This window comes from Rhineura floridana, chromosome 6 (assembly GCF_030035675.1).
Source record: "Rhineura floridana isolate rRhiFlo1 chromosome 6, rRhiFlo1.hap2, whole genome shotgun sequence".
NCBI classification, from domain to species: domain Eukaryota; kingdom Metazoa; phylum Chordata; class Lepidosauria; order Squamata; family Rhineuridae; genus Rhineura; species Rhineura floridana.
The window spans coordinates 155,077,702-155,089,029 of record NC_084485.1 but is presented as its reverse complement, the minus strand read 5'-3'; the positions used below and the strand labels follow the sequence as shown (position 1 = coordinate 155,089,029).

At 44.3% G+C, this 11,328-nt stretch overlaps 1 pseudogene; it reads right to left on the bottom strand.

Annotated features, from left to right (window-relative positions):
• Positions 1-756: 756 nt before the first annotated feature.
• On the bottom strand, positions 757-875 carry LOC133388146 (5S ribosomal RNA; annotated as a pseudogene).
• Positions 876-11,328: the final 10,453 nt, after the last annotated feature.

Genomic DNA, 11,328 nt, shown 5'->3' with positions numbered 1-11,328 from the left:
GTTAATAATAGGATTACAGGTCCTCTGCGAACATGACTGATTTTTAATGAATTTCAACAGATTATGAGAACTCTGACAGAAAAAAGTCCAAAGGGGTCTGTTTTTTCTCTCTCTTTTGCTGTAGTGGTTAAGGTGTTGGACTATGACCTGGGAGACCAGGTTTGATTCCCCACATAGCCATGAAGCTCACTGAGTGACCTTGGGCCAGTCACTGCCTCTCAGCCTCAGAGGAAGGCAATGGTAAACCCCCTCTGAATACCGCTTACTATGAAAACCCTATTCATGGAGTTGCCATAAGTTGTAATCGACTTGAAGGCAGTTCATTTCCATTTTTTACACTTTGAACTCTCTATTCTCTCTGACTGTTCTGTGTATCGCCATGAAAATTTAGAGGGTTGTTTAGCAAGCGTTTCTGAGTTCAGCACTGTAAGTTTTGTAAGGTTTTGTTTTGAAATGAGCTTATGGGAAGCATCAGAATGGAATGAGGGGTATTTTCGATTTAACATTGCGGAATGCAAAAAATCCATGCTGACTATAGTATAGAGCCACTCTCATGGCTGTATAATACTTTTATAAGCTTGTGCACTAGAGTCACACACCCATTCGCCAGAGATCTGAGAGCCACATATGCACATTTTTTGTTGTTTGTCTTCAAGTCGATTATGACTTATGGTGACCCCATGAATCTTTTGGATGTATTCATAGGGTTTTCATGGTAAGAGGTATTCAGAAGTGGTTTACCATTGCCTTCTTCTAAGCCTATGGCATCCGGTATTCCCAGGTGGCCTCCCATCTAAGTGCTAACTAGGCCTGACCCTGCTTAGCTTCCGAGAGCAGATGAGATCAGGCATGTTCAAGGTAGTATGGCCTTAGACACATATGCACATACTAATAAATATTTTGAAATATCTCTCCCAAAGAAAAAACAGAGATGGCAATTTACTAGGTACAGGAGACAGAAAATAAGGACTGTATTTAGTCAGTAGGGACCACTGGAATGTATCCAGCCAGTTCACATGGATCACTGCCCAGGGCTGTTTGGCCTCGCAATTGCCTCATTTGAATGAAAAATGTATCCTTGACAACACACTGGTGTTGTACTAAGGCACAGTGATTTAATTGTCTTCTTAAGTCAGGAGTGGGGAACCTGTGGTTTCCAGATGTCATTGGACTACAACTCCCATCAGCCCCAGCAAGCATGGCCAACAGCTAGGGATGATGGGAAGTTGTGGTCTAGCAATATGTGGAGGTCCTGGAGGACTATGGGTTCCCCTTCCCTGCCTTAAGTACAACCTAGGCTCTCCCTTTCCCTGTCTTCCTTTGGTCTATGGAAAAATTTACTATGCTGCAGGAACCCCATCAAATGTCTACTATGCTATTAAAGAACACTGCCATTATTTAGAACCCTATTAACACAACCAATTAAAACACTGTTCAGGTGTTTGGTGTCATGGGTACTAAATACATGAAAGGGCTTCTGAGAATATGGCTGACTAGCCCTGCTTCCTAAGCACTGATGTGTGCCTTGCTTCCTAAGCACTGATGTGTGCCTGCCGCTCACACAACTGGCATCAATCTGAAGCCCTATTTGACCATGCGTTGTGTCCCTGTGGAGGGAGCCCTGTGCATATGCACCTCTTTCAGACTGACACTCACTGGGCCACATATGTATGGAGCCTGAACTCCATAGTCATCATTCTGGAACACATGAAAAGTTACCTTAAAACGGGCAAAATTAGTGTTGCACCTGCTTATTGATTCTTTTATGCTTATTTTTTAGAGCTGTGAGGTGGCTCAAATGTTTTGTTGGAAGTGGGGTATACATTTATTAAACAAACAGATTCTGCTTATATAAAACCCAAGGCTTGCTGGTATTCTTCAGCCTGAGGGAAATTTTGATACCAATGGAAGGGGGGATTTTCTTTGAAAAAGGCACATTTATCAAGGAATATAGGAAGCTGTCTTATACTGAATTAGAGTCAGACCACTAGTCCATCTAGGTCAGTACACTGATGGCAGCAGCTCTTCAGGGTTTCAGAGAGTGAGTTTTCCTAGCCCTACCTAGAGATGCTAAGTCAGGGGTGCATATTTAACCTGGGGTCTTCTGCAGGTCTAGTTGGTGCTCCACCACTGAGGTACACTATACGGCACAATTTCACCCATTTCACTATCCCTTTACATCCTATATCCAAAATATAATGAGTGGCTTTCCAGTTACAGTGGATTACACTTCTCTCCCACCCTGGTCACACATGACTTTCTTAGGTATGTGAAATGAAAATTAATAAAATCTATAAATGCAGAATCTGAGCAGCAAGTTGGGAAACTGCTTAGATTCTACTCAGTGCCTTTTTCACACAGCCTGCTCTTTTATCAGCTCCCTGGACTGCTCTGTCATTGCCCCAGCCAAAATTGCCTCACTTGATCCCACAACGAGCATGACCCTGAGCCCTCAACAGTAATTGTTTGAAATTAGGCATTTGCAGCGGAACACAGGCAAAGCATCACATCCCAGTTGGCAGAACCAAAGCCTTCTTTTGACAGCTGGGGAATCTTGCCCCATGGGGCCCAGGATGTCCGGGTTTTTTTAACCCTGATGGAAATAACCTGCCGCTCTCAAGCTCTTTTTCATCTACAACAAATTAAGTTTCAGTATTCTAAACTGCACACTTCAGCAGAGTACGATCAGAACAATGTAGGCCCTTCTCAGTTTTCTAAAAAATCAAAGATTGCCACCAAGAGCAAACCATGGACAGAGGCTCCAGGCTGGCCCATTTGTCCAGCTTGTTTTTAAACAGAACAGATGGAGCCTGAGTTTTTTTGCTCAGTGTTGTCCCTCCTGCTTTGGAGCTGTGTACCCAAGTCTGGGGTTTGGCTGGTGGAAGCAAACAGCTTGATTTGAATACTTTTCTTGCTCATAGTTGCAGTTGTTTTCCTTTGGGGTAACAGGCCTCACAAGCTATGGAAATTAGAGAGCTGTTCCCTTTCTGCTCTCTACAAAGTTAAGTATGCAGATGCAAACCAGAGCTAAAGACGCAGCGTTTGGCTTTTGTTTTGCTTGTGGCATCCTCTGATTATTTTTCCTATTTAAAAAAAAGACAGTATGTTTAACAAACATTTCCACCCATGAGGGAGCAATGGCTTAGAATAGGAGCCAGTTTTCCATAACAAATGCAGGAAGCCTTTGTCCTCCACAGGTGAGGGTAGGTGGACATCCTCTTCCTATTTGGCCTGGCAAATCAGAGTTCTAGTAGTCATTTTTTAAAAGGGCAACTCTGTGGTGTATATTAGCTTCCATTAGTGTAGAAAACTTACTAGACTGACTAGATACACCACTGCAAAAAAGCAGTGTATTTCAAGGACATATGCTGTCCTTGCTTTTTATACTCTTCATAACTACAGCCAGGGTGGGGTGACTGGTCAGGAAAAAAAGAAAAAAGACCAGTTTAAATAACCGACTTAAAGTTTCTTCTTTTGAAATTAATATATATTTTAACAAACCTAACAAGCTATAACAGTTAAACTATATTGATTGGCAACTAGAGTGTTTATAAGCATGATCCAAAACCCATATGCAATACACAGTTAATTTTTGCTTGGAAACAAGCTGCAGACTGCTATTTGGTTCCCTCTCCATCTATACACAAGCAAGACTAATATGCAAGATCACATAGCTGAAGGCTAAGTGTCCAGAATTTTCCATAGTAAGGGCTGGTAGTTTCTCAATGAGAGAGAAAGTAAATGTCAATGGGGTTTGATTAGTAGAGCTATAAATATTCATAACTGGAGAACTGAACACACTGAAGAGCAGATTGTTGGAGGGCCTATAAATAGGAATCCAAGATCAGGAACACAGGCAGCTGCCTTATCTGGAGATGCTGGAGATTCAACCTGGGACCTTCTGCAAGCAACGCAAATATTCTGCCATTGAGATTTGGCCCTTCCTTGATATGATCTGGAGGTGAGATACAGGACGGCATCTCTTCATTTCTAGTGCTTGTGATGACTTGCTAGACCCTGGACCCAACTGGTAGCCCTAAATAATAAATGGAAGCATTGATAAAGCACCTAACACTGGCTAAGCATTATACAGAGAATTAAAAAAAAAAAGACAGTCCCTGCCCTCTGTCAGTCTAATATACAAAAGGAAAAGAGGAGCAAAGATATGCACTTGTCCTTTCTCTCCCCCATGCTACAGTATGGATACAGGGAAATATAAAGCCTGGAGGGAATTAACTGCTACCCATATACTTTTCTGAGTAGGAGGAAGACAAGTTATGGGACTCAAAACGTGTGAGTCAGACTTTGGGAGTCTTGAATCAGTCCACCAATCACCCCAAGCCATTTGCCATCTTTTAAGAAGGCAAGAAGCACAATTTAAACCATTTGCCGGGTGCCACCCTACACAGGTGTCTCCTTGAAAAGCTTGTTGAGAGTTTGGGGCTCTGCCAGCTGCAAGCTCTGCTTGGGGATAGGACTCAGGTGAGTTGGGGGATGAAGAGATGCAAGGGATGAACCAGTGAGGACAACTGTCAAACAGACTCTGTGGGCATGGCTCCAGGAGTCAAATCATGCTCATGTTATTTAAAGCAAAGATCCAGCCTTCCTGTCTCCTGTCCTGTTCCTCCAACTGAAGCGTGAGATTGGCATGATGATGTGTTCGGAGCTGCTGGCTGTTTTGATGGCTCTGGCAGGTACAGTAGTTCTGTGGGACTGGGGCAGGGCAAATACTGAAGCTTCATCTTAAGTGGGATACAGAATTTATTAGGCTCAGCGTAATAGACATACCCCCCACCCTTTTAAGGTGCCCACCCTTTGGATCATCCCTCCCAGAAGATTCAGATATTTGCTTAGGAAACTCCAGACTGAGCAGGTTTTACTGGTTCTTATTACTTCTTGGGTATTTTAAAAGGACCTGAATATGCCTTGATTACATTTCTCTGATACCTGAAGAATGCATATGCCAAGCTTTTCATATTAAGCTGATCCCGGATAGATTCCCCACAGACCATGCAAGACAACTGCAAGATTGGTAGATTATCAGCACCAGACACCACCATTTTCTTCAAGAATGGAATTTGCAGGTGGGTTGTTTGAATTTTCAGGGGGTGGCAGGATGAGACCCTTTGTCCTTGGCAAATGTGGTCATCTGCTGTACAGCACCATAGCAAACAATGAAAACCATTTCAGTCATGACCACTTCATTAGATTTAACCTAAATCCTAAGTAAAATGATGTACAATTCCTTGTTTTGTTATTTCGCACAACTCCTAATCACCTTCTCAAATGGAGTGTATTTGCAGTCATTTCTCATGCATCAAGTAGTTTCAGACCTTCAGTCAATATTAGTTCATTCCCACAATCAGGAAGGACATAACTTTTTTCAAAACATAAAATTCTGTTCAGGGAGAGAACACTACAGGGAGCTGAACTGTAGCTATTGGGTTTGAAAGTGGCCAGAGATCAATTTCTGCTTCATTCATGCCAGGAAAACAAGACTGAGTGGAAATATATAACACTGTATCTGACAAGTTGATCTCTGGTGTTGGTGTGTTCAGTGGTGTTCCCACAGAGAAATCCCTGTCAGGCTCCTCATGTTCTCTATTTATAAAATGTTCCCTGGGAGGTTAGGAGAGTGGCAACAAGTAATGTGCTGACATTAATAACTTTTTAGTGACAAGTCCAAAGCTTCCTCTCCACCCAGGTATTTGATGGAATACAATGAGCTGGTTGCTATGTTTAGTTGACTATGTTTAGTGACACTTTTGAGTTCCTTTGTGAGAATGCTGCTGTTTTCATATTGTTATGATGTTTTAACTTTTGATTATTGTTATGATGGTTTAATTACTAAAGCCACCCTGGTCTCCTTTGGGGAGGAAGGGTGAGAGATACATTTAATAATAAAATAAAAATGAATGGTTGCTCTCAAGAAGAGCTAGCAAGAACTTCCCAGGATAGTGCAGTGGCTTAGACCACAAGCTCTAGCAAGCCCTCCATCCAGATCTTGTCTTAGACGCATACTTACTAGGTGAATGACTTTAGGCAAGGTACTTTCACTCCCAGTCCCCGCTCTCCCATATGTATGGAGACAATAACAATTACCTTAAGAACATGGAAGTGACCCCACTGGGCAGGAGTAAGTTTCCATCTACTTCAGTATTCTTGTTCTAATAACGGGCAGACAGATGCTTTTGGAAAGGCCACCTTTCCCATAGGGCTGTAGTAAGGATACAGATGACATACAAAAAGCATATGCTGAGAACTTAAGGTAAGTTCTATACATGCGCCGAGCATGATTATTTTTGTCAACACACACATGAAACCAAGCTGTAACAACCTTTTGTGGTTCTGTTTAGAATACATCCTGCAATTTGTTCCCTATCTTTCTGGGCTAGGCATCAGAAATGAAGCCATTCTTGGAACCGGCAGCATCCTTGGCAGTGGGGCAGGATCTGGGAGTAGAACTAGCCTTGGCAGTACACGTGGGGATGCAGCCAGTGGAATCATCTCTGGAACTGGTAGTTTTTTTGGAGGCAATTCTGCACAGTCAGGGGGTAATACCGGGACCATCAGCTCACAGCCAGGTATTTGAGGCAGCTTTCTTTATTCAAATAGCCTTTTCTATACACTGTAACCCTAAATTATAGAAGCTCAGATGTGCATGAACAACATTATGCAACTACGCTCTTGCACAATGGAGTGGAGAATAATGTGCGAGGGAAAGGATCTTCCTTGTGCAGCCTCTCCTCTGCAAGGAGAGCTGATGAAAGCCACCCCTCTGCCACTCCATTCTGCAGCTAATCCTCCTTTTCATACTGATACTCTCTCATACAGATGCCATGTACCTCATTGTGAAAGTTGACTTGATTTCTTCTGGCTCAACAAACATAACTGCTCTGAATCAGCCACTCCTGAATGAGGTGAGGAATGGGGGAAGCCACTGGTAGTACCTGATTGCAAACTTTGGTTTATGGAAGCTTACTGCTCCCATGCCAATAATTGCTCACGTATATAGTAAAGAAGCACTGGGGGGTATACACCCCACAAAAAGGTTTGTGCCATCCCAATTAAAACAAAACAAAACAAGCATGTCCTCACTTTGGCATAAATGGAAATGGACCGCCTTCAAGTCGATCCCGACTTATTGCTACCCTAAGGTAAGCAGTATTCAGAGGGGGGTTCCGATTGCCTCCCTCTAAGGTTAGTCCTCCCCAGCTGGCGAGGGCCTGCTCACCTTGCCATAGCTGCACAAGCCAGCTCCTTCCTTGTCCGCAACTGCCGGCTGGGGGGCAACTGGGCTCCTTGGGACTATGCAGCTTGCCCACGGCTGCACAGGTGGCAGAGCATGTAACCCCTGAGCCACTCACTGTGGGGGTGATCTTTAGCTGGCCACATGAACAGGGATTTGAATTCACAGACTCTGGACTCCCAGCCAGGCTCTCCTCCCCACTGTGCTATACCAGCTGTACTTTGGCATAAGATACCCATAAAACCGGGTGCCACAGAATAATGCTATTATTGTTGTTGTTGTTAAATCCCATCCTTTCTCCTAGTAGACCAGGGCAGCATATATATAAATGCAACATTATGCAACATATATATAAATGAATCAAGTACTAAGTTCCAGGACAGTGTCCTCTTTTAGATGTCCAAGCATCACATCCAGTCCAAATTCTAGGGTACACACCCTAGATCCTCATTCATTTCTATAAAAGATGACAATTATTGGTCTGGGCCCAACTCAGCATGCTCAATAGTGTATTGTGCAAAATGAAGTTCTAGTCCAGACATGATGCTGGGATGTCTTACAAAGGACACTCACATGGAGGAGTAGTGTACAAAGTGGGGTGGCCTAAAGCTTAGTTTGGGGTGGCCCAAGCTTAGTTCCTTATTAATTTCTACATATACTGGCAATTCTTGGCATTCATTGTCTCTTTGGTTTTCACACATGCTTCGAATACAAGGTGGGTAGGTGGCAGGGAATCTTCAATTATGCATCAAAGGATGGACTAATTAGTAAGAAGTAATTAGTATGTGATAGCTGGTATACTGAAATACTTCAGGGGGGAAAACCCAAAAACAATTATGTGACCCTCTATCTGAAGAGTTTATTTTGTTTTAGGAAAAAAACAATACGCTTGGAATACTTTTCTTTTGAATGTGCCAGGTAGAACAACTGCTGGCAACAGGCTTTCCTGAAGGGACATTCCAACTGGCATGGGTCACCTATGAAGAGAGCAAGAAGAGAGTGACATAATCCTAGGAAAGACTTTTACTCAGATGCCACCTGGAAACAGGGGAGAAACTGCATTCTCATTTTGGAACATGGAGCTGATGCATATCCAGATTACTGGGACAGAGTGTGTTCAACGAGGAATGAGAGGGGGAGAAACCAGGATGCTAGAAAAATATGTTTTATTCATAATCCAAACCCTGGATTACGAATAAAACATATTTTTCTAGCATCCTGGTTTCTCCCCCTCACATTTCCAGTTTTAGATGCTAGCCACTTTCTTCTGTTGCAGTGAGGAATGAGCACATGCCATGCCAAATAATGATCCCCTAAGAAAGGAAGCACAGGCAAACCCAACCCTACTTAACTTGATGTGTCATTTTAGCATTTTATGACATTTCGACAAACCAATTTTCATTGAAAGTGGGATCTCATACTACATTTTGAAAGTGTTAATCTTAAATGTCAACAGGCGCTTCAAACTTTTCAATATCCCTTCATGAAAGAAAGCACTTCAAGTGTAGAAATTGCTATGTAACACACACCATGACAGCAGATGCATTAATGTTGCTGTAAGCACACAAGATATAGAATGGGTGGTTAACCTGTTGGGCTACAACTTCCACCATCTCTGACCATTGGTTATGCTGGTCAAGGCCACTGACAGTCCAGTAAAAAGGGTCTGTTTCTCCTGGGCCTGGGGCCACCAGGGCCCCCCGTCTCTTAGCCTTCATTAAAAAAAAAATCTTAAATGCTCTGGATTAAGAGATATACACCAAAATGCCAGCTCCCCTCCCACAACTTCTGTTAAATGAACTCAAAGCTGGCTGCTCTAATCCCTGCTGTTTCATGTTTTTAGACAATAAGTGAAGTCACATTTGGAATTAATGAGGGATTTGTTGACCTCCAGACAATAGCTGGAGCCTCTTGCAAGTCCTGCTTGTCTGTACATTACATCAGCTGAGTATGTTTATAGCTTTCAGCAACATGTATGCCTGCCCGTCCACTTTTACATGCTTAGAATGTGAGTGTATGTGTCAGCAAGTTTTTGGGGTTTTTTTGTACTTTGCTGTAAAATATCAGAACTGTGGAATGTTGTAGTTAAGGCAATGAGGGCTGCCTTGTGTATGTTTTTTTGTCTTCACTGCATGGTTTTTGAATATGACATGATATATTTGTATCTTGCTTTTCTTCCTCGGTCCTCCCCCTTTTAATCTTTGCAACAACCGTGTGAGGTAGGTTAGGCTGAGAGCAGGTGTGTTTTGGTGCCAGGAGACATTGCAACACCGACCCATTACTTTTTCTGCTGGCAGCCCCCTCCAATCCACCCCCATACCCCAGAGAAGGAGGAGGCAGCAAAGGAGGGGGCCCCTGGGCCAATCAATATAGCGGAGGCCTCTGCAACAGCCTCTCTGACCAGGGCAAGATCACAGAGGAACAGGAAGAGGCGGTGCCCCACCTCACAGGGCAAGAGACAGGCTGCAAGCTGGGCTGGGTGAAAAATCCACTTAATTCTGACTACGGGAGGTCTGAATTAAACAAGACATTTGCCCACCCTAGCTTGCAGCCTGTCTCTTTTCCATGCGGTATGGTGCCTCCTCTTCCTCCTCCAAAGTCTGGCTCTGCTGGGGAGGCTCTTGCAGCGGCCTGTGCTCTATCAACTGGCCTGGGGGTCCTTCCTCTCTTGCTTCCTCCTCCTCTGTGGTGTGGGTGGTGGATTGGAGGGGGCTGGGAGGGGGTGAAGGGGTCAAGACAGGCCAGCAGCGAAGGCACATTGACTGACTTAGCCTTTTGCTTTAGGTGCCTGGCTGGCTGTGCCCAGGTGGAGGTGGTGGCAGTGGAGCAGCACCCATTGCCCTCCCTCCTCCAATCTGCCTGCATGGGGAGAGGCAGGGGGGCTCAACTTAGGTGGGGGTGGCGGCAGCAGGGCCCCCTCTCCTTTTTTCCTCCTCATGTCTCCCACGACCCCACCATGCCTGTCAAGAAACAAGGTAGGTAGGTAGATAGGTGGGTGAGTGAGGACAGTGGCAGCCCCTCCTCCTCCTGTGGCAGATTGGTGGTGCCAGCCAATCCACAGTGTGTGTGTGTGTAAGAGACAGAGGCTGTGAGGGGGTGTGGCTGCCTGAGGGGGTGTGGCATGAAGGGACCCTGCACTTTTAAATTTGCCACTACACTATTGGCTGAGAGTTGGTTCAATCAAGCTGGACATGCTTAGATTGTGGGTAGTGACACACTTACTTTTGTGCTGGTTCCTGTGCGTCCCCACCTCTTTTCTGAAAACAGGCACACAATGCTAGTCAAACTTTGCCCCTTTTTACTCTAAAACCTGGTCGGATCAGCAAGAGTGCATATTTTAAAAAATTCCGCTTCAGACAAATTTTGTGACTGGTGGCTCACCTGTTGCTCCTGCAGGTGTGGCCAATGGAGATGCTTTGCTGTAAGCTCCAGCAGAGATGGTGAATGGCCCAACACTTTGCTATGGGCAGTCCTGAAAGGTCTGAAGTCAACAGTGGGGAAGGGAGGAGTGTCCAGCAGAGGGCAGAGTCACTTCAAAATGCAGCCAGAAAAACCTTTCTTGCTGCTTTTGAAGTAACTAATGTACCCACAGCCTTGTGTGTATGTTGGCAACTTGCTGTAAAAATATCAGGACTGTGGAATGTTGCAATTAAAGCAAAGGGGGGCTGCCATTGTACATGCCCCCCCCTCACTGCATGGTTTGTGAAATAGCATGATATATTTGCACCTCGCTTTTGTTCCTGGGTCCTCCCCCCATCTTTGCAACAGCCCTCTGAGGTAGGTTAGGCTGAGAGTCAGTTTAGTCAAGCTGCACAAGTTGTTTTAGCTGGTCCTATCTTTTTCATGTTATTTAATAATAATTATATGCTTGTGGATTCTGAATTTCTTTAACTGTTGTAAAATGCCTTGTGAGGGCAGGAACTCTGAAAGGCAGGTGATCTGGATTCTGGCCACCATTCCTTCTTAGCAGGGGAGCCACATAGGCAGTAGTAATTAGAGCTGCTGTAGCAGACTGAGCATGCGCAGAGACACAAGTCTCGCGAGAATGCATAGAGGGGCATAGTAAGTATTAGGACAAA